The following is a 26,556-nucleotide window of genomic DNA, read 5'->3' on the forward strand; positions in this document are numbered from 1 at the left end:
CAAGACCTGACAGAATGGCAGAAACAAAAAAGATAAGGAATGAAATTATCTGCCGTCTTCTGTATTTCCCAATGCATATAACCCGGGTGCTTTCAAGGCCAGAGTGAACAGGCACCTTCTGGGCGAGCGAGCTCCATCTTAGGTCTCGTCAATGCCATCGGGCAAATCTGGAGCCAAGAGTAAACCCATCAAAGGTAAAAAAAAGATCTTACACACAGACAAAAATGCCTACACTTTATAGGTTCCTCGTTTAGGTACTTGGTAACCCTAAAAATCGGACCCCATACAAGTAAAACTATTATCGGGAAGCAAAAAGAAAGACACAACTCCGAAGTAACTTTCGCGTCGTTAGGTTCCGTAGGGTCGCATCAAACATGCGTAATAAAAAAATATTGTCTCTCATTTGAATTTCATCCATACCACCGACGCACTGTCAGGCCTCATACATAATAAACGGTTCTTTAATGTTTCCACATATTAATACACACGTAGGTATACTAATATTATAAATAACAAAGTGTATGTGTGTGCCTGTCTGCTTGTTTTTCCGTCTTTCACGGCAAAACGGAGCGACTAATTGACGTGTTTTTTAAGTGTAGTTAATTGAAGGGATGGAGAGTGACATAGGCTACTTTTCGTCTATTTCTAACCCCCCATTTCCCTAAAATGGGGGGAGGAAGTTTGTATGGAAAATTCCGCAATTTTCAAGACAGAAGGTTAAAAATTGGTTTGCGGACCTGATGTGGCCATTTTAACGCCCTTGTTTTTTAATTACCAGTTGTCAGAGATAGGCCAACCTATCACATAAAACAAGTTGCTAAAATTTTCGTTATTTTACTACTTTTATATTGAACCAACTTGACTTAATTTGGCAAAGCTATATCTACCGAAGTGGTCTGGTCCCGCCCACGCTTTCAACCCGAAATCACATACCCATAAATCGCAACGGGGTGTCCAGAGACGAGAGAGTGCGACGACGGGGCGCCAATACTGTTATGTCGTCGGATTTGGCTTAAAATCTAAAATAAATTCAATAAATACGATCCATGCTTCGGAGGACACATTAAGCAATTGGTCCTGACTATTTACTTAAGTAAATGTGTAGTCGTTAGATGAGCCATTTTGGTCGGTTATTCAACTTATAACTCACAGGAAAATCTTATTCTAATATGGGCAAAACCGGTCTTGCTTGACCATAAGAGCTATCTATTCCGGTCAACTTTTGCAATGGAAACATTAATAAACATTGGCCCCGATTCTTGTAGACACCTCCTAATTTTATTGGAAGTTAAGGCGGATAAGAAAACGACGGGTATAACTTAAAATAAAATTAGATGGTGTGTATTGGAAATCAGCTCGAGGAGCTCGGTGGCGCAGCGGTTAACGCGCTCGGTCTGCGATTGTTGAAGTAAAGCAACTTTCGCAAAGGCCGGCCATAGGATGAGTGACCACAAAAAAAAAATCATCTCGAGCTCCTCCGTGCTTCGGAAGGCACGTTAAGCCGTTGGTCCCGGCTGCATTAGCAGTCGTTAATAACCATCAATCCGCACTGGGCCCGCGTGATGGTTAAGGCCCGATCTCCCTATCCATCCATAGGGAAGGCCCGTGCCCCAGCAGTGGGGACGTTAATGGGCTGATGATGATGATTGTAAATCAGCACCATTATATAACTGCTTTCTTTTGTTTTACAATGCGCATAAAAATAGTTGCTTACTTTAGCAGCTGAGGAAACAAATGACAGAATTCCAGAGTGTTTGCGCCAAATGGATCACAGAGGCATATTATGACGTCATAACGTGTGACGTCACAAAGGCGGGAAACGACGGGATTTTTCAAAGTCCCGTCTTCCTGTGCTGATTGCGTGCAGTCGACTGAGAGACACGTTACGGGCTCTGCTAGGACTTATAAAGGTATGACGAATGGGGTTGTATGTAAAAATAGGTTCCTTTCATAAGTAAAAAAGTGTATTTTTCTTTTTTTTTTAGTCCGGAATGGAGGATATGAAACTCAGTTTATTCTTCGAAAGGAAATAGGTACTTACCCACCACTTCGCAAACAATTATTAACAAAATTTAAATTCTCAAATAGTTTATATTTCGTTTGCTTCGATCCTGTCATAATTATGTTCATACATACACTCACGCCCGAATCCTCAAAGAAACATAAAACCATGGTATAAAAAGACGGTATGCTTAATCCTATGACAAGCCGCCATTGCTAGCCCATTGATGACGTAAGTGTTACCATTCAATTGGTATCTCCAAAATTTCAAGGACGTTTAGATTATTGAAAGTTAAGTGAATTACTGACTAATATATTTAATTACTATTATTTGTCACATATATAAAAATCGTTAAAACTGTACGTAAATCTTTTACTAAAAGTACAAAATTTCAAATTAAAAACATTGGACGTAGGTAATTTATTTTTTACGAAATGACAACGCAGGCTCGGATGACGTAAGCTGGGCTAACCTTGAAATGCTAGCTGTCACTTTTGAGCATACCTGGTTTTCTTATACGATGAGGTAAACCTAACTCGGCCACTGGTGGGTAGCGGAGAGTTGCCGTTCGTAGTTTTATACCTTGTTCTATGACAGGTTGTGAGAAACTGCAGTAGTTTTAGGCGGATGAGACGTTCTTTATGTAAAAATTGACGATTCAAAGTGTAACTATGTTACCAACTGAATAAAGATATTTTTGAATTTGAATTTGAATAGAAGCTAAAGAAAACCTACGCTTCAAAGTCATAACACGAATATATTTTTTCTCCCTCTATCTCAGAATGGCTAATGTCAAAGATCAAGCGAGTCGTTAGCGATGCACCGGTAACATGATCCCGTATATCAATCCTGTTGACAACATAATGGATTATAGACGCCGAGGGGAGACGCGATGAGACAACATGAGACAAAAACTTCCTAAGATGTGACGATGATAAGAATAGGTATTTGAAGGTTATATTATCTTCAGGGTGGAGGCGAGTTTAGTTTGTTATTGATAATGCCAACATAGTTAACTTTTCAAAATAGTTCTCAATGTATGTGTCATAAACCGTATGGCTTTATGGCCGGCGAAATATTTGTACTAAATTCATTCTTGTAAGTATTGTTAGACTGTGTCTGTAATACTGTAATCTATTAATGTGTAATAAAGACTTTTGAAATCAATCAATCAGTTTGTTATTAAAATAATATTACTTAACATAATATAACATCACGTCCAGTAGGGGTAGGCAGAGGTTTATACAAGGTGTTAGGGACATCGTAAATGATTCTAAAAGTGTATGTGTCCGTTTGTTTATCCGTCTTTCATGGCACAACGGAGCGACGAATTGACGTAAGTGGAGATAGTTGAAGCGATGGAGAGTGACATAGGCTACTTACATTTTGTCTCTTTCAAAAAGAGAGGGGCTCACTTCCCTAAAATGGAGGGTGGATTTGTATGGAGCATTCCGCAATTTTCAAGGTAGAAAGCTAAAAATTAATAAGGCCGCCTATTGTACTAATTCTATTTCTCTTTTGTTTTTTCCTGTTTGTGTAATAAAGTATTTGTTATATTATGTTATGTTATTAATATGCGGACTTTGTGTCTAACAAAAAAATAGTGCGTAATATTTTTGTAGAAATCTGCCCCCAACCCCTTCAATGAGGGGATTAAATTTTATATGGGACTTTTCGCAGTTTCAAGGTAGGAAGCTAAAAGTTGGTATATTAGCAATAGGGGATCCGTGTTTAAATGCTAGTTATTAATAATTAATGAGGAACTCGGTGGCGCAGCGGTAAACGCGCTCGGTTTGCGATTGTTGAAGTTAATCAACTTTCGCAAAGGCCGGTCAAAGGATGGGTGACCACAAAAAAAAAGTTTTCATCTCGAGCTCCTCCGTGCTTCGGAAGGCACATTAAGCCGTTGGTCCCGGCTGCATTAGCAGTCGTTAATAACCACCAATCCGCACTGGGCCCGCGTGGTGTTTTAAGACCCGATCTCTCTATCCATCCATAGGGAAGGCCCGTGCCGTGCCGTGTCGTGACGTTAATGGGGTGGTGATGATGATGATGACGAAACAAGTCCAAGTTGATTATTTGGATCACTATGTATTTCGTGTACTTTAAATTGTCAACACCCCTACACACTCTACCTACTATGTCGCTTGTCATTTTCCGCTCCACAGGGGTGCATTGCGACAATGCATCAAAGGAAGCGAGCGGAGCGGGGGAAGCAACTGATGTTCCTATTTTTCAAGAACGTTATTTTTTTTTGATAAAACAAACTCGTGAAAAGACGCGTCGTTATTCATGATGTAGATGAGACGATTCGGCTACGGTGAGACTAAATATTTTTGAACTTAACAGCCTTCATGGTCTAGTAGTTTGTGTTGACCTCACAAACTGTAGGTCCGGATTCTATTCCCGATGGAGACATTGTCAAAATCTCTTTGTGAGATGATCTTTTGTTGGCTAGGACATGTAGGCTAAATTTTATTACTTGATTGTCCGGACTCGGACTACTAGCCTAAACATCTCCACCAATCCGCAGTGGAGCAGCGTGGTGGAGTACACTCCGTATCCCCTCCGGTTGATTGAGGGGACGCCAGCGCCCAGCGGTGGGACGTATAAAAGCCATTTATGTAAATCTTTCTGTGCTGCTTGAAAATTTATAAGTGCACAGAAACCCACCCCAGTCATATCCATAAAGTCCACTTAACACCATAAATATCACTAGGACAAAGCACGTGACGGCCTTCATGGTCCAGTGAGCATTGGGCTCACGATCCGGAGGTCCCGGGTTCAAATCCCGGTGGGGACATATCACGAAATTCACTTTGTGATCCCTAGTTTAATTAGGACATTACAGGCTGATCACCTGATTGTCCGAAAGTAAGATGATCCGTGCTTCGTAAGGCTCGCTAAGTTGTTAGTCGTGGTTGCTACTTATCTAAGTTCGTAGTCTTTACATGACACATGTCAAGGGCCTTTGGCGACTCGATAGTCACCCTGATACCAGGGTTGATGGGGTTGGTAATCCACCACATAATCCACACGATAGAAGAACACTCGTGACCGTGGTGACGCCATCAAGAAAATTGTGTGACTAGCAGAACACCAGCTGTTGTCAACTGTATACATTTTTTGGTTGCCATAATGCCCTAGTGAGATAGGGCCCTTGGAACTACGTCCTCAGGTCTGTCGCAACTCTTGAGATAACGAAAAAAAAAAGTTGCATAGTTTATTATTTAATCTATTATGGCTCTGCTTTTTCATAACCCAAGTACAAAAGTACCAGAAGATTTCAGGTAAAAGAACCATATAAACCAAATCACATACTTATTCAATCTTTTTATACCAACCGAAGCATAAAACACCGAGCATATATCGACATATTATGTAGGTCCGCACGTTTTATACTTCGTTACCGGATATCCTGCACATAAATTGGTACCAAATGAACCATTGTTTCTTTACCCGGAGCCCCTAAAAACTGTTCGGTCAAAGATCGTATGATACCGAATAGCATCATTATACCCTAGTACCCTTGTGTACCCTATTGTACTGCTGTACCCTAACTACACCCTTCGATTTAATTGTTTCCGTGAACCCCCTAGACGTATCAATTTGCAAGCAATCCGTCTGATGATAGCCATAAAACGCTTCAAAGCCATTTTTCTTGCCATTAATATATAATTTGAGAGCCCCTTCAATATCATATTCTTTGGAATATTTCTTTCTCTTAAAAATTAATAATTCAATGGTATTAAAATTCTTCTACTCCAAATTGTACGAAGCGTGTAAATTCAGAATTGAAATCTAAAATTATGATACTAAATATTTAATAATAAAATAATCCGTGATCTCTGCCTACCCCAACGGAAAATGGGCGTGATGTTATGTATACGTGTGTGAAAATAAAAACGCACTACATTATTTAGTCTGTAAAAGATAGGATAGATATATACTTGGAAAAGTAACATAGTTTGTAAGTGATATTTTTTTTCTAACTATTAAATGCCCGGGACAGGGAGGGTTGGAAAGAGAAGGGGGAGGCCTTTGCCCAGCAGTGGGACATTGATTAGGCTACAGAAAAAAAAAACTATTAAATGTTATCTAATTAATAACGAAGCTTGACGAAGCTTAATAAAAAAAACTAACCTAAACTAAGCTTGTGCGAATTTTATTATGTATGATTTCAATGTGCTTTCCCTTTTTTTATATGACTATTGGTACTGACGAAGCCTGTGGTGGATTTACATTCTGTTTATTGTTATCTTCGAACAGTTATAATTATTTTTAGATATGTGACAAATAATAGTAATTAAATTCATTAGTTATAAGTAAATAAATGGAATTGAATATATTTTGATTAAGATATTCGATATATGAAAAGGTAGACGAAAAATGACCACAACCATCAAACATTGTATCAAGTAACTCTATCGCCTTGAAACACAAGCTCAGCCTAGTTCGGACACTAGCTGCCTAACTTGTACCTTATTACTATTAGGGTTCGTTATGAGTATTTTATTATTTAATTATTATTAGATTAAATAACTAATATGACGGAATAAAGTCATAAATCTATGTCAAAACTTTATTATTTTTAATTTGAAACGGGCAGTTAATTTATTTCGTTTTTATTTTTAATTTCTTCTTTTGCCTTTTAGAAAGGCGGTGGCGGGAATTTTGTTCGGTTGCGGTAATCCGCTATGAAGATTTGGAGACTTAACATTGTTTATGAAAATATAACATTATTCAAGAGAATTGCTGAATTGTTTGATTACGACCAGCACCTCCTCACCAGAGAGCAATAATTCTAATACTTTATTATTGTTCTTGCTTTCATATTCAACAATAAACCACTAACAAACTTACAACTTGTTTTTTCACCAATTTGAGGTTGGTTATCCACCTCACAACCCACACGATAGAAGGGAAGAACTCTCCTTTCCCTGTCTACCCTTCATAGCCTGCAGCATCATTGTAAACTTAATATAAGTTAAACGTCCTGTAATTCGTTTAGTGAGACAAGACTTTGATCCGAGGGTAATCAAGTCGAATCCTCTTCACTGAAAGTCCTGTCTTAAGGAATTTAATTACAGGGGAGAAAAAGTAGAGGTTTTCAAGTCAAGTACTTAGTGAATTAAAAATGAAATGGTGTTTTATTCGTGAGATCAAGGGATCATGTTTTTATTTTTGGGAGTGCGTCATTCTCATTGACTTTGTAATGTATTGCATAGTTTCTTTTACTTACTAATTTACTACTACTTTTTTTGCTTTTTTTTGTACGTGACTTATTGTAGATTTGCCGCAGATGGTATTAACTACTTGGCCGGACAAATGGGGAGCGCTGAAGGCTTTCACCCGGTACAACGTTTAAGACAACAGGCCTGAGGGTGCCCAGTTGGGCGCGAACCTCGGCTCAGGGCATCGTCTGAGAGGAAAAAATATTTGAAAGAATTAATCGACCCTAGTGGGTCGATAGCGATAAGTGCTGATTGAGGGAAATCGTCGACCACGCCGGCGGGGTCGGTATCGGGGTCCTGAAGTGTTTGGTGTCGCGAGCTGATTGGCCGCCTCTATGGCTAGAGTAATCGGGTCGTCGAGACAATCTCAGCAGTACCACGATAATTTATAAGTACTTACACGTTTAACGCTGCCGTGTTTCGCAGTGAGTGAGTTAATGACAGACGTGATGTCAAGCCACTTGCCGTAAACAGAATCGCCATAGCCAGAATCGCCGTTCAGAGAGTCGTTGTCAACGCAACAATTCGAGTTTTCGTTGTGAATTTAAAACAACAAGTTAAAATTCTCTTACAAACCGTCTCAGCGTAATATAATCCACAATTAAATTACATCATCAAACGGAGCGTTAAGGACGTATTTTTCCGCAGTTTACAACAAGACGAAACGTAATTGAGTTAGCTGTTTACGATGAGGTTTGTTTGGCTGGCTGGCCACATTGCAACCTTATTTTAAGAGTGGAATGAACAGGACTATTTTAACATAATCTTAAATAATCTCTTTAGTGGTGTATAGAAGCGCAAGTCGTCAAAGGCTTTAGCCAAGTTTGAAAATGATTATGACAATAGACAGTAATATATTACCTCTTCTTCTTACCGTGTGGGTTGTGAGGTGGATTACCAGCCTCATCAACCCTTGTGTCAGGATTATTATTAAGTACACTAGCAACATAAACTGATGCATGTACGTCACTGCACTTGTGTTTTTGATTTTTTTATAATGTTCGTCAAGTCACTGATGGGGATATTTGATAAGTCCACTATGCGGTTGGGGAGAAAATGTTTCTAGGATTGCTTGCACATGGTGGCTTCTACAGTTTCAGAGAGTGCCCTCTTAATTTTTTGTTTTTGTAGTATCTAAACAGTTTTTTAATTAATATGAAACGATTATTAGTGAGCCGCTAAAGGCCATTGACGTGACTCATGTAACGACTACATACTTACATCAGTACAAGTAATAACCGGGACCAATGGTTTAACTGGATTTTAATGGATTATCACTGATATATATCAGTATATTGCCTATATACCTAAAATTCTTCCAAATATATGCGCTCGTCAAAATGTTAAAGAAGCCGTTAAAAATCTTTATTCGAATTTAAGTGACTATAAACGCGCAAAACTGACATACAAGTGCAGTTGTCGAGTCACTAATAATAAAAAGTTGAAGTCTTATACTTTTGTATATTGTTTTCTTCGCAGATTTTCTCATGTAGACACTAGACAACATCAAATGCAATAGCAGCGTCGCCACATACAATTTGCTCCTACAGAGTCGTAAAACCATTTACGGGTACCTAAAACATCCAGTATAAAGCCAAATTTTTCCTCAAGTATTTTTCTACGAGTTTTATTTCGCAGAGTAATGTACTTGTACACGAAACTTCGAAACGAGTGCTGTGAACTAAAAAGTTATTGCCTCAAGTTAGTGCTCATCGGGTCTTTTCAAGGAAGTTATTACTTTTTGACTATAACTTCGCCAATACTTTCTTTAGATAAACCAAAGCAGATAAACCTAATGAAATATTATTATACAGTATAGCTTAGCACAAACCCGCATTAGAGCAGCGTGGTGGAGTATGCTCCATACCGCCTCCGGTTGATTGAGGGGAGGCCTGTGCCCAGCAGTGGGACGTATATATAGGCTGTTTATGTTATGCAACTTTAATAATAAATCATTTTTGTTGATAAGTATTTATTATGAAAATGCTTTTTTTTATTTTTATTTATTTTGTTCAAAACACTTTACAAATTATTTATTTACACAGTATAAGACGCTTATCTAAAAGCCTGAATAAAGCTTATGCGAGAAGCGAATGAAAATTGCTCGTTCGTTACAATAATTATCATAACATTACGTTACATCTTTAGAACCCAAGTATAAATTCTTTAAAGTACGTTTACATGTTTTTATGTTAGTAAGTATGTCCGTTTTTTTGTCTTTAGGTAACTTATTCAATATATCGGGCTAATTAGATACATGCATAAACTCATTTTAATTCGCTATGGAATTCTATTTGCGTCGATCCTGACACACTTCTCTTGCTTCCTCCACATTCATCAATCGCTTCATACACGCACGCCGCCGGTTCAGAGTAGATCGTATTTTAAACCTTTTCTAAAGCGTCATTTATATCATAGTGTCATGGGTTTGAATCTCGACTCGGCCTGTGTTCAACTTCATCCCCAAATCAAAGTTAGCGGAGTGGACATGTCTACGATGCATCATGTTTAGAACTCGCGATCAATCAGGCTGCCACACAGCCATTACTCAATTAGGGAAATATGATCGATGGTTGAGTATACAATCTGTGCGGCTATGCGTGTGCGTATTGGGAATTGAGGACAATGTTGTATAGGTACCTACCTACTTACAATCTGATCTCTTCCAGATATACAGGCTGACACAACTGTCCACACACACCTTGTTTTTTTGACGTGACTTATTGTAGATTTCTTGGCCGGATAAATGAGGAGCACTGAAAGCTCTCACCCGGTACAACGTTTAAGACAACAGGCCTGAGGGTGCCCAGTTGGGCCCGAAACTCGGCTCAGGGCGTCGTCTGAGAGGAAAAATATTTGAAAGAATTATTCGACGCTAGTGGGTCGATAGCAATAAGCGCTGATTGAGGGAAATCTTCGACCAGATCTGATCGAACGGAACGGTTCGGTTCGGTTTGATCTTCTTCTTCTTCGGCGGGGTCCTGAAGTGTTTGGTGTCGCGAGCTGATTGGCCGCCTTTATGGCTAGAATGTCCACACCATATAGTCCTCCTTATTGTGTCCGGTAACGTCGACCTAAGTCATGTCTGTTATGCGCTCTTATGTGGCTGGTGAAACCGAACTTCGCTTTAAACACACGATCTCATCGAAGACAGTAGAGCTGTTCGTAGCTGTTACGGTCACGAGCATTAATATGTATACACTTTGGTACCATGTCACATTAACTTTTTTGACAAATTGAACTGTAAGTCTCACTAAATGTCAAATAATTATGTTAGTGCGACAGAGTCCTAAAGTGGGTACATTATATTGCTCATGACTGTACGTGTAGGTGTAAGAGGGTTTGGGACGAGTCTTCCGTATGTGACGCTTCTCATCCAGGGCTACTAGTCGCGCTTCTTCGAAGCTTTCTGCACCATTTCGGACTTCAGATCGCCATTCCGGCCTCATCTTTGATAGTTCCTCCCAACACTCGGTGGATGTCACAGGCAGGTGTTTCATCAGGATGGCTTCTATGCCGTGCATATATCTTAGATATACCTATATTTAAATTGTAATTAACATTTTTTGTTACAATAGTACAGTTAAAAAAAAAGTAGAAAAGAAAAAAAAGAAAAAGAATAAAAAAAGAAAAGAAAAAAAAGAAGAAAAGAAAAAAAAAATGATTTGATTTTGAATGGAATGTATTTGTTTATGTATTTTTGTCTGGGTGTGTGTAAAAATACCTATCAATTCAACAAAACACGAGTCTGATTACATTTGATACTTATACTGTATAGTATATACACTCACTCACCGAGAAGAGGTAGGTAGAGATTCAAAGATGCTATGTTATGTAATATGCTATGTATGTTATGTCAAATTGTAATCCTATTTTCGTTACAACAAATTCTCAATATCCCATCACGTACAGTACCCAGTTTCACCCACAATTTCGTCTAATACAGTTCACAGGCTACAGAGCTATTGACCTAAAGTGGAAAATGGAATTCTCTCGTTCCATCGGGCACGACCGAGCCGTATGTCGAACAACCGGTATTTTCTCGTACAACCGGTATTTCCTCCAACAACCGGTATTTTTGTGAACAACCGTTGAAGTTTAATCTCTTCCTTTGAAATGTCAGGCTCTTTGCAAGCGATTATGCGATCGATACAAACTACCTATTTACCCGACTGCGGACAAAAAGGAGGGTTATGTGTTTGACCGCTATGCATACGTCTGTTTTCTCCTAACTTCTAAAGCACCTGTCAAAATTTAAAAAAATGGGGTGTCAATAGGAACTTCGCTTGCGTCTTCATTGTCCGGTGGTTATAGGCTATGTCATGTTACACGAAATTCAATGTGGCGCCCTCTAGAAGACAAAAACTGATGGAGAAAGAAAATGATTTCCGAGATTGACTTGTTTGATCTTACAAAATCGTAAAAAACACACACATTCATTATTAAACACTTAAGTATTGCTCTTGACTCGCCAACACTCAAACCACTTCCTTAAGCTTTTCAAGCTAGTGAGTACTAAAGTTAAGTCGTTACGAGTCGCCGTTGCAAACATTCGATCAACTAGACAAAAGGTGTGCGGAGATTGGCTCAATTTGCGCGAATCACGTCGCAGACACCCGACGAATTGTTGTGATTATTATAATAATGTTATTATGCTGGAAAATGACAGAAAAATGCCTCTTTTGATGACACGCGGAGAGGAAAACCACAGTGTTTTTGGGAAGTAATAGACGGTAGCGATATAGACGCGTGTACACTTTCTATAGCTTGTTCAGCTAACTGCGACGTTAACTTATAGTAAGTGAAAATTAGATATCAACCCCTCACGTGCAATGTTATTTTACGATAAACACATTGGAAGTTATGTATAACAAGCGATATGATATGTATAACTAACTAGGCTTCGCTCGGGTGCAATGCTGAGGAAAAAATTAAATTATTTACGACATCACTTTAAAATCTCAAAAATAACAGTATTTCTCCACTATTTAATGGATGTTATTATACATATAAACCTTCCTCTTGAATCACTCTATCTATTTAAAAAAAAACGCATCAAAATCCGTTGCGTAATTTTAAAGATTTAAGCGTACATAGGGATATAGGGACAGAAAAAGCGACTTTGTTTTATACTATGTATCGAAGACACACTGTGGCAAGAAAAATGTGCCCCACATGTGGGACATGCACGTATGAGTTTCAAATGTATTGAGTCATATGTGGTTCATACACAGTGAACGTGTTAATTCACCTTTTAATTAACAGACAACGTTTAACTACTTGCCTAGCGAAGTAATTTCAATCTAGTTCCATTTTCTGCCACATGGCGCTGTAATCGAAGCACTGCCAATACGGCGGTAGAGGCGGTGGCAACCGATATTGCTGGTATTACCTACTCATTGTCTTTTTACTATCTTATTTTTTTTTACCTGACAAATTGCAGGTTTGCCGCATATGTTAAGTACTTGGCCGGAACAGTGAGATAGCGTAATTACTATAACGTCTTAAAGCAGACATACATACATACAAAAACTCACGCCTATTTCCCACCGCGGTAAGTAGACACATATATAATATAATATTCTCTTGCTTCCTCCACATTCATCAATCATTCATCAAAGTAAATCTTACTGAACCATTTCTAAGGACATCTCCAATTTGGTCAATATACGTCCTTCTAGGTCTTCCTCTGCCAGCCCTACCACCAACCTTCGCTTTATATATTGCTTTCTTAATCCTATTATCCTTCATCCGCTCTATGTGTACATTCCCTTCTCAATCTTAAAGCAGAATAGTATTTATTTCGGTACCCCGTCCTACTCGCGTAAAAAGTGAAAATTCGCCGTCCTTTCTCAGACTCAGACTGGACAAGGGCAAACACAGACGTCTAAGACATGGCGCTTGCACTTTATATTATCTATTATACCTAGCAGCAGTGTCCTCTGGAGCTGACATCCATCTTATCTCGTTTTAATCCTCGCCGCCTGCCAGGAATGTCCTAACTTGCCGAGGAGAGAGCTTCCTTTATTAGAATTAGGACTCTGTAGGACGCTGAAGCGGGTAAAGTACGTATCAAGTAAAAAAATGCTGACCAACACCATTCACCAGCATCATTGTTTTATTTTTCTTTATTAAATGTCATTTTGTGTAAGTTTTAGGTCTGATGTTTTTGTATTGTTATTGTGTGTGGCGGCCGGTTATATTCAATATATTTTTATTTTTTTTTAATATCTTATATTCTATTATGACGTATAGAGTCTTAAGTCGTTTTAAGATAAACAATTTGTAGAAACACTTGTTTTAAATTTTAAAATGGATTGGATGTACCGTTAGTTCTTTTGTAGACCTTAAACTATCGCTATATCGAGTGTTTTACTCTATTTAAAAAATAAGTAATAAAAAGACATATGTACATATATTATTATAATAACATTCTTTTCAAAAGCCTTTGCGTTAATTTCTAGTATTACCTAAGCCAAAAATAATCGTCGTCCAAGTTAGTTATAAATTATATTGTGAGTTATACAGTGAGTGTATAGTGTACGTAAAGATTATTTAGTAAAGACAATTTATAATGTTTTTCTTTTATAAGTTTTTTAAAGGCTATATAGCCTGAAAACGTTTTATTTTAATTTGATGTTTTGTTTCTCGCTATGTTTTTTGTGAGTTAACATTTAAATTATTATTAACTAGTAAAGAACTTTGAAAAACAAAACAACTCTATTTTTAGTTTTAGTCGGGTGTAACTGTAACGAGGCATACTTCAATCTTCTTATATTATCAACTAGCTTTTGCCCGCGACTTCGTCCGCGTGGCGTGTTATAAAAGAGAGATCTTTGTGTGTGTGGGAGAAAGGTTAAAAAATGCTTAATTTGAAAACATCTATCTTACGCAGTTTTGATTTTTCATACAAAAGGATTTTCCCGCTAATTCCCGTTCCCGTGGGAATTTCGAGAATTCCTTTCTTAGTGCATCTCTACGGTATCTAAGCTACGTCCCTTCTAAAATTTCAAGTGCCTACGTTTAGCCGTTTAGGCTGCGTGTTGATATGTCAGTCAGTCAGTTTCTCCTTTTATATATTTAGATTTGATTTCCTTTGCATTATATTCTCATTGAGTCTGTACCCCTACACTCGCATACGTCCGCTCCTCTTGTAGCACCTCTTATATTACCATCGGCGCACCCCGTAACCCGTTGCAAGGAATGTTAGCAAAGTAAATATTTGGGTAAGTAATTAGCGACTCTAAGAAGTTCCGAGGACAGTGGCGCCCTCTATACTACTACACGCGGATGTTGTAATGCAGGAGATGGATTCATATATGTTTTAGGAAATGTTCTACTTTTATATTGTTTTACTTCATAAATGGTCTTATTGGCATAACTAATAAAAGAGCCACGCTCTCTCTTACCGGTGTAGCATTCTCCATGCTACTTTTTTAGGGACAAATAAAGCAGTGGTCTGCCTCACAGTACTCTGTCTGGCGCGAGTGGGATGGCGCCCAGAATAGTCTATTTCAAAGCCGTACTAGGACTCCTGCCCTCCGCTTCTGAATAGTACTGACAATTAGTGCTGTCCTTTGTGAGGTTCCAGCTTACAGTCCCTGAGACTTGCCCCTTCCGTCCTACATTGCCGTAGCAATGGCTCCCATCTCCGCCTCTGCAACTGTCTGACCTTCCAACCCGCGAAGGAAAAGCCAGCCCAATACAGGTTAATTTTATTGTCTCATGCCTTTAATAAATTATCGACCATCGTCGTATGTTTCCTTTATCATAGTGTGACGTAACACCGATAATGTGCCCCACATCACCCACCCAACACGAACTTTTCTTTCATGACGAAGCTGTCACTCATCAACGAGTCGTGAGATAACCTCGTGTGTCCACACCACAGAATACCTTCATAGACACCGCCTCGAGTTTACTCTTAAATACCTATTCAATATAAAAACTGTAAAATGAATATAATTTTTTGTAATATTTTTAACGGGTGGATACGTGATTATATGTATAATAATAATAAAGATTTATTTTCAGACATTACAATCCATAGGTGTTAGTAATTACAATCTTATTTTTTTTGTTAGTAAACATAGAGCATTTTAAGATATTACAATTTAAAAAATCAGCTGCTACTACCACCTGTGTGTAACCGCATCCAACGCGCAAACATAGGCGCTGCCGACCAGCACACTCGCGATACGGTTCGAACTCGTGCGCATTCAGCAGTGCAGTTTATACTTATAAGTGACAATAAAATAAATACCTAATTAATTTTGTTTTCATGATGTTTTGGCTGCGTTGCAGCGACGGTGGTTACTGGATGGCTTAACTAATGCTACTGGGTGGACCGGTATAATGAGTTGTATGTCGGTGTAAAAAATAATAGCGAAGTTATTGTAGTTACACCTACACACCAACACTAGTATATATAAGTCGTTTGTATACTAACATTCTATGGACTTTGTCCGAAATAAACGATTTTTATTTATTATTATTATTACAAGCTTTCCTGTCATTTGTGTAAACTGGATACCAAAAAATGCCTTGACACGGTATCTATAGAGCGTAGTCTGTGGTTCTCGCATAGTTGCTTCATCCCACAGTTACAACGTCATGACAAAGCAAAAATGTTAACCCTCTCTGAGGTATACATGTCGACATTTCCGGGATGAGCAGCTTTTTGTAAGCGCTTTTATTTGCTGTTACAATGTTTTAATTGTGAGTTTTATAGATTAAAGCGTAAGTTGCATTATACGAAGCGTTTGATGTAGTTGTATGACTTTAAGATACTTACTTAAATATAAAATATTCAATGATAAACTAAACTAATAAAAATAATTGTTTCTACACCATCATGAGGAAACGTTGCGCCTCCTTGCTGCGCCTCGTGCGTGCCTGCTCGAACAGTATCCTGAGTGTGTTAGCAGACCGGTGAGCAGAACTGCACGCTGCCGTGCCCAGTATCGTGCGAGTTTCATCATCATCAGTCCATTAACGTTCCCACTGCTGGGGCACTTCGCCTTCCCTATGGATGGATAGGGAGTGTCGCGCGAGTTTATTAGCTTTAAATTGTATAAGTTATTACCAACATTAGAATATTATTATTAGTATTTGAATAAACGCACAACACACATACACATACATACATAAACTCACGCCTATTTCCCACCGGGGTAAGCAGAGACTATAGAATTCCATAAACGCACAACATTCCTGGATATATCGTACCGAACGGGCTTTCAGCCATTTCGGACCGCAAAAGTTTCGAATCACGGTGATAATCTACTAAGAGCTCTTTTTGAATAGGCCGATTTCTCAGTGGTCCAGTAGTTGAGCGGTGAGCGTTATTGAAACGCTCCGGAGCTCCTGGGTTCGAATCCCGGTAGGGCCATATCGCAAAAATCACTTTGTTATCCCTTGTTTTGTTATTATTGTGTGTCATTTCCATGTCTCGGGCCTATGGAGTCCCGGACTGTTAGAATGCGTGCGTGGAGCCAAAGCCAACACGTAGATGCCCCTTAAGACAATTTAATTTAAATGTGTAATACGGTGTAGGAAAGGAAGGTAGTGGACCTTAACATTAATTCCTCAGGGGACGAAACTTTGCAGTATTGTGAAATAGACATAATTTATAAATAAAAAGATATCGGAAGTTAGGTATTTTTACTTAAATACAAGCTTCACCTAATGCTATACTATAACCTAGCAAAAATTCAGCGACTGATGATTAAATGTTGGGGTCTTCATACAAAAAGTTGCTTCATTGCCAACACTATTATTATTATTATTTATTTATTATACATTTTTAGTTACAAAACATTGTTACAAACACCCTAAGAGGGTTTGAAGTTGAGTTACGACATTGCAGGCCGATTGTCCGAAAGAAAGCTGACTCGAGCTTTGGAAGACATGTTTACAAGTCCCAACTACTTACTTAAGTAAGTATGTAGTCGTTACAAGGGCCACGTCAAGGCCTTTGGCGGAATAGCCTTGACCAGGGTTGATGAGATCGGTCATTGATCTCACAACCGACATGGGAGAAGAAGAATGTTGTGACTCAAGTGTTATGAGCATAAATTGCATTGCAATTTCCGCTTAGAAATCAGTCGACAGAGTACCCTCGTAATAATATGACTACGTCTTTGCGTCAAAGGCGCATTCCAGCTCACGGGTGCATAGAGTGCGAATAACGTCGACGTAAGGAACGTGTAAATTTTTAACGCAATGTCGAACACGATATTATGTGCAATAATGTGCTCCGGCGGCCAATTTTTTTTTTTCATTTATTTAGGTACCTACTTATATCCGTTTTAGTAGGTAACTATCTAGGTATACTTACTTATTAACAATTAAGAGTAGGTACTTATAGTCGGTTTACATATTATTAATTGGTATTAATTATTATTTTTATATTTAGCGCACATCAATAGTGTAAAATCATTACCTACTCATACTACAAAAAGTAATGATATCCAATCAAAAACAAAATGTGAAATGACAGCCAAGTTCAATATTATAATAAATGCCTTGGATGTTGACTTCAATGACAAAAAAGTGAGATCAAAATGGGTGCCAAGTTCAATAGTCAGTCCTGAAATTTATTTATAAGTAACAGTATAACATATCATAATATCTTCTTATAACATAAGATAATGTATTATACCCTAAGGTCTGTCTATGGCGTATTCCATAGGCATCAGAGACTTTATCTATCGAAGTACTTACGTGTAGCCGTAGGTAAAACTTTAATTAGTTAATTAACTAAAGACCGTGTGAATCTAAACAACTTTGCTTTCTCCGCCAGCCGCTGTCGACATCCCTGCGTCGCTATCTCCCGAGTTATCGCAGAGGGCGCGATACGTCTGGAGATAAAACCTCGTCTAATTGAAACATGGTTGAGCTGGGGGACGTCATCCGATTACGCTCTGTACGCTTGCCTGGACATATTGTGGGGGCTTATAATTTAGGAGATATTGGTGCAGATAGTTGGCACTGTCTAATCTAAATTGATTTAGAGGCGAGAGTTGGCACCGCAGGTTGCCTGGAAGAGATTGCTACTTAGCAATAAGGCTGTTCTATTTCTCTTTTGTTACCCGACTGCGGCGAAGCAAAAAGGAGGGTAATCTGTTTGATCTCTATGTATGTGTGTATGCACGTCTGTTCCAACCTAACTTCTAAACCATCTGTCAGAATTTAACAAATGAGGTGTCACTAGAAGCGTCTTGATTATCCGATGGTTATAGGCTGTGACGTCACGCTAACTCAATGTGGCGCCCTCTAGAGGACATAAAGCGAGGACATTTTATTTTTTGGTTGTTGTTGGGGAGCGGAGAGCTGCCGTTCTATATGTAGTGTTATTCCTTATTCTATGCCGCAGGGCAACACCTCGTGGGCAGTTCGGGCAGCAATTAACGGTACAAACTTCCAGCCCATTACCCGTGATCGTTACTGTGCTAATTGACGCCCCGCCACGTTAGCCGCAGGATCAGGTTTTTGCGCACAATTTGCTGACCGTACCATTTTCTTACCGCAATCAATGGCGCGAAGGATCTTGATTTTTGAGGAGAATTTGATCTTATTGCCAGTACCTACCACTTTATCAAATAATTATCAAATCTTTATTCGGGCAACTAGGCCCACACATTGCATTACATTACATTAAATACATTATAATAAAAATAAAATAAATTAACATAAAATGGTTAGTAACTAAATAAATAAATAATCTTCTTCCTTGCGCTATCCCACTTTAGGTGGGGTCGGCTCTCCTAATTTTGCGGCGCCTTGACATTCTGTCTAGGGTTGTTGGGTCGGGTAAATTTTCATTTTTCAATAATCGGGACATACTGGTCCACCAAGTATAAGGAGGGCGTCCTCTGCCTCTTTTGTTCTTGGGGAGGCAAAGAACAGGCCGGGCAGGTAAATAAATAAATAATAAAAAATAAAAATTGATAATTTTCCAACATAACAATGGTGCTAATTCCTGTAAATACCATCTAATTTTATTTTAAGTTACATTAGTTAGTTACTTTACATTATGACAAAACATTACGAGTATAAGTAGTTTAAGATTACAAACTTTTTAGGCGATTCTCACAGTCACGACCATGCGCACCGACGCGGTTGGCGGTGAAGCGGTTTGTAGATCGTATTGACTTGAATGTAATCCGTTGATTCTCATTCTAACTCACGACCAGCATGGTATAAGAAAACCAAGTAAGTACTTATGCTCAAAAGTGACAGCTAACATTTCAAGGTTAGCCCAGCTGACGTCATCCCAGCGTTGCCATTTCGTAAAAAATAAATTACCCACGGCCAATGTTTTTATATTTACTTTGCAAAGAAATTTTGAATTTTTAGTAAAACATTCATATAAAAACATCACAAATACCAAATAAAGAAATAATGTAACCAAATTTAAAAGACACAACACTTACCTTTTTCAAGTCATGAAGCAGAAAAGACATCTTATTTACTTGTATTATACGCTATTCAACGTAATTTACTCTGCAATTCTATGGCTCGTTTATTTCAGCTGGGGTTTCATTGAAAAAGATTTGTGTCTGAGGTTCAATGAGGTTCCAGTCAAAGGAATGTGGCGCCGTTCCGTCGCGGTCTCTAGCACTACGGAAGTGCTGGTATAAATTCATATAGTAATGTAAGTCTGTCGATAAATATTATATTGATGTTTATATAAATTCTCAATATTTTAAAACTGCTCCGCATCAGGGAGACCAACCCCATCAACCAAACCCTGACACCAGGGTATTCCACTTCACAACCTACACGATAAGAAGAAGATCAGGGAGACACCCTAAGGCCTGGCAAACCTATCACACCTGGAACTTTTTTGTTTTCACGAGACCTATTGAAATGTCAATTGCCGGTGAAACAAAATCAAAATGGCGGAAAAACAAGATGACTGCCATGCAAAGTCAACCGTTAGAGGTAGGTGGGTCAATTTCGAATAAACACAGGACACAGAACCACGCAACATCTAGTTGATGTTTATTAAAAATATAGCAGTAGCAACCTTCAACTACATTGCTATCAAAGTTTCAAGATATATAAAGCGAAAGTTGTTGATAGGGCTGACAGAGGAAAACCTAGAAGGACGTACATTGACCAAATTGGAAATGTCTTTGAAAAGGTTTAATACGACATGAGGAGAGTTTTTAATTCCCGGTCAACCGAGCATCTCCAGGTCTCTTTGAGCCGCGTTCTTTTGCGTTTTCCACGCGCACACCAGGTCAGAAATCGTCGTGTCGTATGAGCGTTAGGTGCCGAAATATTACATATTACTTTTATGTTACTGTCTATAGATGTTCAGTCATATTTAGGCTTCAAGTTGCCTTACTACATGTACGTATATATACCTCGCGGTTATGTGGCCTAGAAAAATGACAAAGCACGTGTAAGTGCTATATTATTCTCGCTTAAGTATGTCCCAATGTGGGACATACTTTACATTTATACAAAATCTCACGTCCGTAATCCTTAATGGGGTAGGCAAACCACAAAATAACAAAGACAATTTGCAGCCACTGTTGATACGAAGCCCTAAGATGTATATACGATGTACTTTATAGTAACAAATAATACCTAAATCGTTCTTATATACATTCATAAACTCACGCCTATTTCCCACCGGGGTAAGCAGAGACTATGGAATTCCATTTGCTTCGATCCTGACACACTTCTCTTGCTTCCTCCACATTCATCAATCACTTCAACACGCACGCCGGTTCAGAGTAGATCGTATTAAAACTTTTCTAAGGACATCTCCAATTTGGTCAATGTAAGTCCTGCTCAACACATAACAACACGTAACATTTATGAAACAAATAAAAGAGAAGGTGCAGGTCGTGTCGTATCGGGAGGTGAAGGTTTTGGCGGGAAGAAGAGAGGAATGGCGGTTACTCCACCGACAAGAGCGCAGCTCTTAAATAGAGAGAGAGAGAAGTCCTGCTCGTTCTTCCTCTGCCAGCCCTACCATCAACTTTCGCTTTATATACTGCTTTACTTGACAGTTGTAACAATAATCATTCTTTATCATTCTTATTCTTAACAAGTCTGAAGAACAGTCTGTTCAGTTTTAAGAGTTCTATGACGTCACAGTTCCACAGAGAGTTCCTGTGAAGAGTGTATGTTGCTACCTCGTTGCCACTAAAAAGCAAATGCAGGAAAGTAACAGCTAAAACGGCTCACAAACTGATTACCAAGTCCGCTCCCAGCTGCAGTAAACTGCTCACGTACATCTAAACAAGCACGGTGCAGTATATTTGCCTGCACAACTCGTTATTTATGTAATGTAACGGAAACTTCACGCGCATAGACTTACATTTTGTAGACGATTTTTTTTTCAACGTGACTTATTGTAGATTTGCCGCAGATGGCATTAACTACTTGGCCGGACATATGGGGAGCGCTGAGGGCTCTCACCCGGTACAAAAGTTAAGACAACAATCCTGAGGATGGCCAGATGAGCGCGAACCTCGGGTCATCGTCTGAGAGAATAATATTTGAAAGAATTAATCGACACTAGTGGGTCGATAGCGATAAGCGCTGAGTGAGAGAGATCGTCGACCACGCCGGCGGGGTCGGTATCGGGGTCATAACCTAACGTTTGTAATTCCTATCGGAGTAGACCGCCGACTCAAATCTTCAGATACAGTACACCACCCGTACATAGCACATGTCAGCCAATTGAATTGGTTTATTTATCGCATAGATTGCGACAAGCGTGCACCATGCCACGACTATTACAACTCTGATTTATTCTATACGTAGTTACATAGAGATGTAACAAGAAAAAAAAATAATTTAAACAACTCTGATTTATTCTAGTTACATCTCTATGTAACTACGTTAATTAGTTGGGAATATGATGCGAGAAATGTAAAACAAATGAAAAATTTTAACAAAAAAAAATACTCTGATTTATTCTAGTTACATGTCTATGTAACTACGTATAGAATAAATCAGAGTTGTTTAAATTTTTTTGTTTAACTTTTTCATTTTGTTTACATTTCTCGCATCGTACTTAAATTCCCAACTAATTCTCAAATAAATAATATAACATGTATATTTTTCTTACATTCGCTCAGCAGTGCTTGTTATTTATGACCATGTATCGGAAACGCTCAACTCTGTTCCCAACGACCGACCAATAATATATTACATGACGCAAACGGAAAATCTCGTACTCAGTATTGCTACCAAGATGTACTAGTAGTAGTTATTTAATATCTTTGTACGGTCAGGCACGAACAGGAAATGTATTTTTTTATACTCCCAGGTTTCTGATCAAGTAGTTAATGCCATCTTAGGCAAATCAACAATAAGTTAAAATATGTAATACACATAATACAAAAAAATATGTAAAACACATAATAACGGGTTCTTACCGCGTATAAATCAGGGATATGAGACTCATCCCGTGATCATGGCACTTGCAACAGTGCCGAAATATCGGGAGTCTCATATCCCTGATTTAAACGCGGTAAGAACCAGTTATTATGTGTGTTAATGATGATAATAACCGCGTAAACCTAAAACAATGTATAAAACATATGTTCCCAGACTCTATAAATATGATAGTGCGACAGGGTTCTAAAGTGGATATATGATATTGCTCATGACTGTACTTGGTTCAAAGATGCCCTTTAAAAAAATGTATACCTTATCGACATCTTATAGTGAAAACCTTGCAAGCGCCTATTTGAAAAATCGCAATCCGATGTAATAATTTTTTTTTTTAAAGAACGTCTAGGGCCGTGTGCCGATGTTTTTCTTGCAGCTTCTTTTCCCTGGCTATACAGGTTGTGAGAAGCTGCAGTAGTTTTAAGGGGATGAGACGTTCGTTATGTAAAAATTAACGATTCAAAGTGTAGCTGGGTCGTTCTTCTTTTTTATCGACAATAAAAAGACATTTTCTCGATTTATCGAATTTAACATCTTTAAAATTATAACGGCAATAAATATTTTAAAACATCATATAAAGATGTGTCTGTAGAGGACCATTTAGAGGTTCTCTTTATCTTGGTAACATACTTTTCTTTGCAGGCGCATTCCAAAAAATATTGTGACAGAGTGGCTTTTTTCATCGGAGACAGCATTTCAATTTACCACTCTGTCACATAATTTTGTGAAAAACGATCAAGCTACGTTAATAACTAATTGAGGAACCGATTAGTATTTTGTTTGTATTTTGAGTATAATAAGATAACTATATTTTTGGACAATCAAAACATGAAATAAAATTCTAAAACATAACTTATCAGAAGCAGAACGAAGGACAGATCATTGTCGATAAAAAAGAAGAACAACCCAGCTATGTTAATTACTGAATAAAGATATTTTTGAATTTGAATTTGATATGTTGTATTATTCCTTATTCTACGCTATAAAGCGACGTTATAGATATTAGTTCATTAGCCGTCAATATATATTTTTTTATTTTAAAAAGACGGTTTACTCCAGCACAATAAGTGCTTGAACTATTTTCTTCTTTCACGAAAAACCTCCTTTCAGTAGCGGCTGGCTGAATAGGCCGGATCACGACAAAGCGACGATAACCCGAGTACAGGACCATTAATATCAATCACCCTCTATGGTGATAAGCCGTTCTATGGAGTTTTTGTGACGCCCATACAAAAACTATCGGCAGGACTGTTCCGTGTGAACCGACCCGAATAGAAGGCGAACGATTAAGCGTTTCAAGCATTTAAAGGCTGATTTGGGTGTTTAGCTTCTATTTTCATAAAATACTGGTGCTAATTCCTGTACACACCATCTAATTTTATTTCAAGTTATACCTGTCATTTTCTTAACCGCTGAAAAAGAAAGGGACAGGTAAGCGACTGGCATAAAATTTATGGAACACACGTCAATTTTAGTGTTTTGACGGGTAGTAACGGTCTCTGTGGCCCAGTGGTTGAGCGTTAGGCTCACGATCCGGAGGTCCCGGGTTCGATTCCCGGTGGGGAAATATCACAAAAAATACTTTGTGATCCCTAGTTTGGTCAGGACATCACAGGCCGATCACCTGATTGTCCGAAAGTAAGACGATCCGTGCTTCGGAATGAGCCGTTGGTCCCGGGCAACCCACACGATAGAAGAAGAAGTAGGTACCTACATAAATTCGAATACACGATGGATACTCAATACTTACTCAATTATTCACTGCATAAATTGAGTTTTGTTGAAGTTTTCAGTTTTTTCGTCTGTCCCACCAACACCAATGTGTTAGAAGTCTTTCGAAACATAAAACGAACTCAAACCCCGTGGCAAGCGAATGAATTGTACTTTTCCATAACTTTGTCGATTTGGAGCGCCATAATAAAATGATAATAATGTCCGTAATTAAATTCGGCCTTGCCAAAACCCATCAAAATTTACGATAACTCATAAATTGAATTGCAGAATTTAGCGGCATCTTATAACTCAGCCGCTCAGTGGGACGTGAACTGAACATGACTCTACTATGGGAAACAATAAATTCATGTTACATAGTAAACACAAAATTTTAAAACATTTTCTGCACTATGCTTTTTACCTGCTTATCCTTTCTTATACTGATATTTCTTTCCCCTCTTCTTCCTCTTCTTTTCTCGTGTAGGTTGTGAAATCAATAACTGACCTTATCAACCCTGAATCATCAATTAGGTATTTTCCCACTTCAATAACATGTTTTTTTTTAAATTCGTTACGCAAAGGAATGCAATGTCAGTTATATGTTACTATTTTATAGAGTTAGTCGGTTTTAACCGATTACATTTTAGTAAAAAATAATCATAAAATATTTTCTTTACTAAGTAAAAAAAAAATCAAAAAAATAATATAAATAAACTATTTTCTTTACTAAATTAAAAAATAATCATAAAATATTTTATTTACTACATTAATACATAAATACATTGGAATTAAAATCCTAATATAACAACACAGCTCATGACTATTTTCCCTTATGTTAGGTAGTTAGAGGCACATCGCATAATCGCAAAAAACAAAACATTATTCTATGAACATAACTCACTTATTTCTCACCAAAAACATATCAACCGTAGTAGGGGTAGTCAAAAGGCAAGGCATAGAAGTGTATTTATGCGTCTGAGAAGGCGAGGCCGCGGCAAGGCATAAATAACGGTCAATGGCACGAAACTACAATTTATGACGCAGAGAGCACCACAGTGCACCCCACACACCCCAGGATTATCATGTCCTATCACTTTATGGCTATTGTTTCATACGAATACATTATAAACTTGCCCGATGCACATCCGACTCTCTCGGCCGCGAATCTATACTTCCATATGAATGCGAAAGTAGCTAACTCTGTCTGTCTGTTGCCTTTTCACGCATAGAACGCTAGGCCGAAATTGCTAAAAGTGTAGAAATACCTACATTATTTTTCTGATGTTTTTAAAGAACGTCTAGTGTTCCGTTTAGAGGTTTTTTGCAGCTACTTTTCCACGGTTGCCAAGCTGCAATAGTTTTAGGCAGGTGAGACGTCCGACAAAAAAAAATATTTATGTAAAAAATGACGATTTATAGGTAATTATGTCACCTCACATCACTAATTTGAGAGCCACGCACTTTTCGGTGTAGCATTCTCCATGCTACTTTTTTAGGGAAAAATAGGACAAAGGTTTCTCTCTTGCTTTCCACCCGGCAGTACTTTGACGCGAGTGGGATGGCGCCCAGAATAGTCCATTCCAAAAGTCCTCCGCCTCTGAATAGCACTGACAGTTACTTCTGGCCTCAGTCAGGTTCCAGGTTACAGTCTCTGTGACTTGCCGCTTCCGTTCTGCAATGCCGTACCGATGACTCCCATCGCCTTTTCTGCAACCGTTGAGGTCTTCACTCCCATCCCTTGCCCAGAGATACGGGTGTTATGTTGCCTACTAAATGTTTTTTGTAAGTTTGAGTTTATTGGGGGTAGGTAGCTCGAATTGGTGCGGAGCGGACAGTGTCTATGTATTTTGTTTATTCCACGCTACAGTACGATCTCGCTCAGCTCGCTTATTGCAATATAACACCCACGCGGACAAAGTCGCGGGCGGAAAACAATTGTGAAATATATCTATCGGCTCTGAGACTAACTTTTTGAAAGATAGCCTCTGGTTTAATCTCTTACGTTCCATCCGTTTCCGGAGATTAAAAAACGAGCGCAGATAAATTTTGTACGTGTATACTGGCGGATCGTTTGTCAGATGAAACTAACTTATTCAAATGCTTTTTAATTCGAATAAGAACAAGATTTATTGATGTGGACACGGCCTAAGTATTTTATAAAGTTATTTTATAAAAGGATACTTC

The 26,556-nt window shown here is 38.4% G+C and overlaps 2 protein-coding genes across 3 annotated transcripts in view; both read right to left on the reverse strand.

Moving 5' to 3' along the window:
- Positions 1–26,556, reverse strand: part of LOC126366622 (cardioacceleratory peptide receptor-like) — a 478,107-nt gene that overhangs the window by 445,526 nt on the left and 6,025 nt on the right. The gene's annotated exons all lie outside the window — the stretch shown is intronic.
- The window catches only part of LOC126366578 (protein transport protein Sec24A), a 228,222-nt gene that overhangs the window by 3,574 nt on the left and 198,092 nt on the right, over positions 1–26,556 (reverse strand). The window contains exon 17 of one of the 2 annotated variants that reach the window (XR_007566362.1): positions 12,325–12,356. The exons of the other annotated variant lie outside the window; for it this stretch is intronic. The gene's annotated coding sequence lies outside the window, so the exon portion shown is untranslated. Of the gene's footprint in view, positions 1–12,324; positions 12,357–26,556 lie in introns of those variants that run through there. 2 annotated transcript variants of the gene reach the window in all.

This window comes from Pectinophora gossypiella, chromosome 5 (genome assembly GCF_024362695.1).
Source record: "Pectinophora gossypiella chromosome 5, ilPecGoss1.1, whole genome shotgun sequence".
NCBI classification, from domain to species: domain Eukaryota; kingdom Metazoa; phylum Arthropoda; class Insecta; order Lepidoptera; family Gelechiidae; genus Pectinophora; species Pectinophora gossypiella.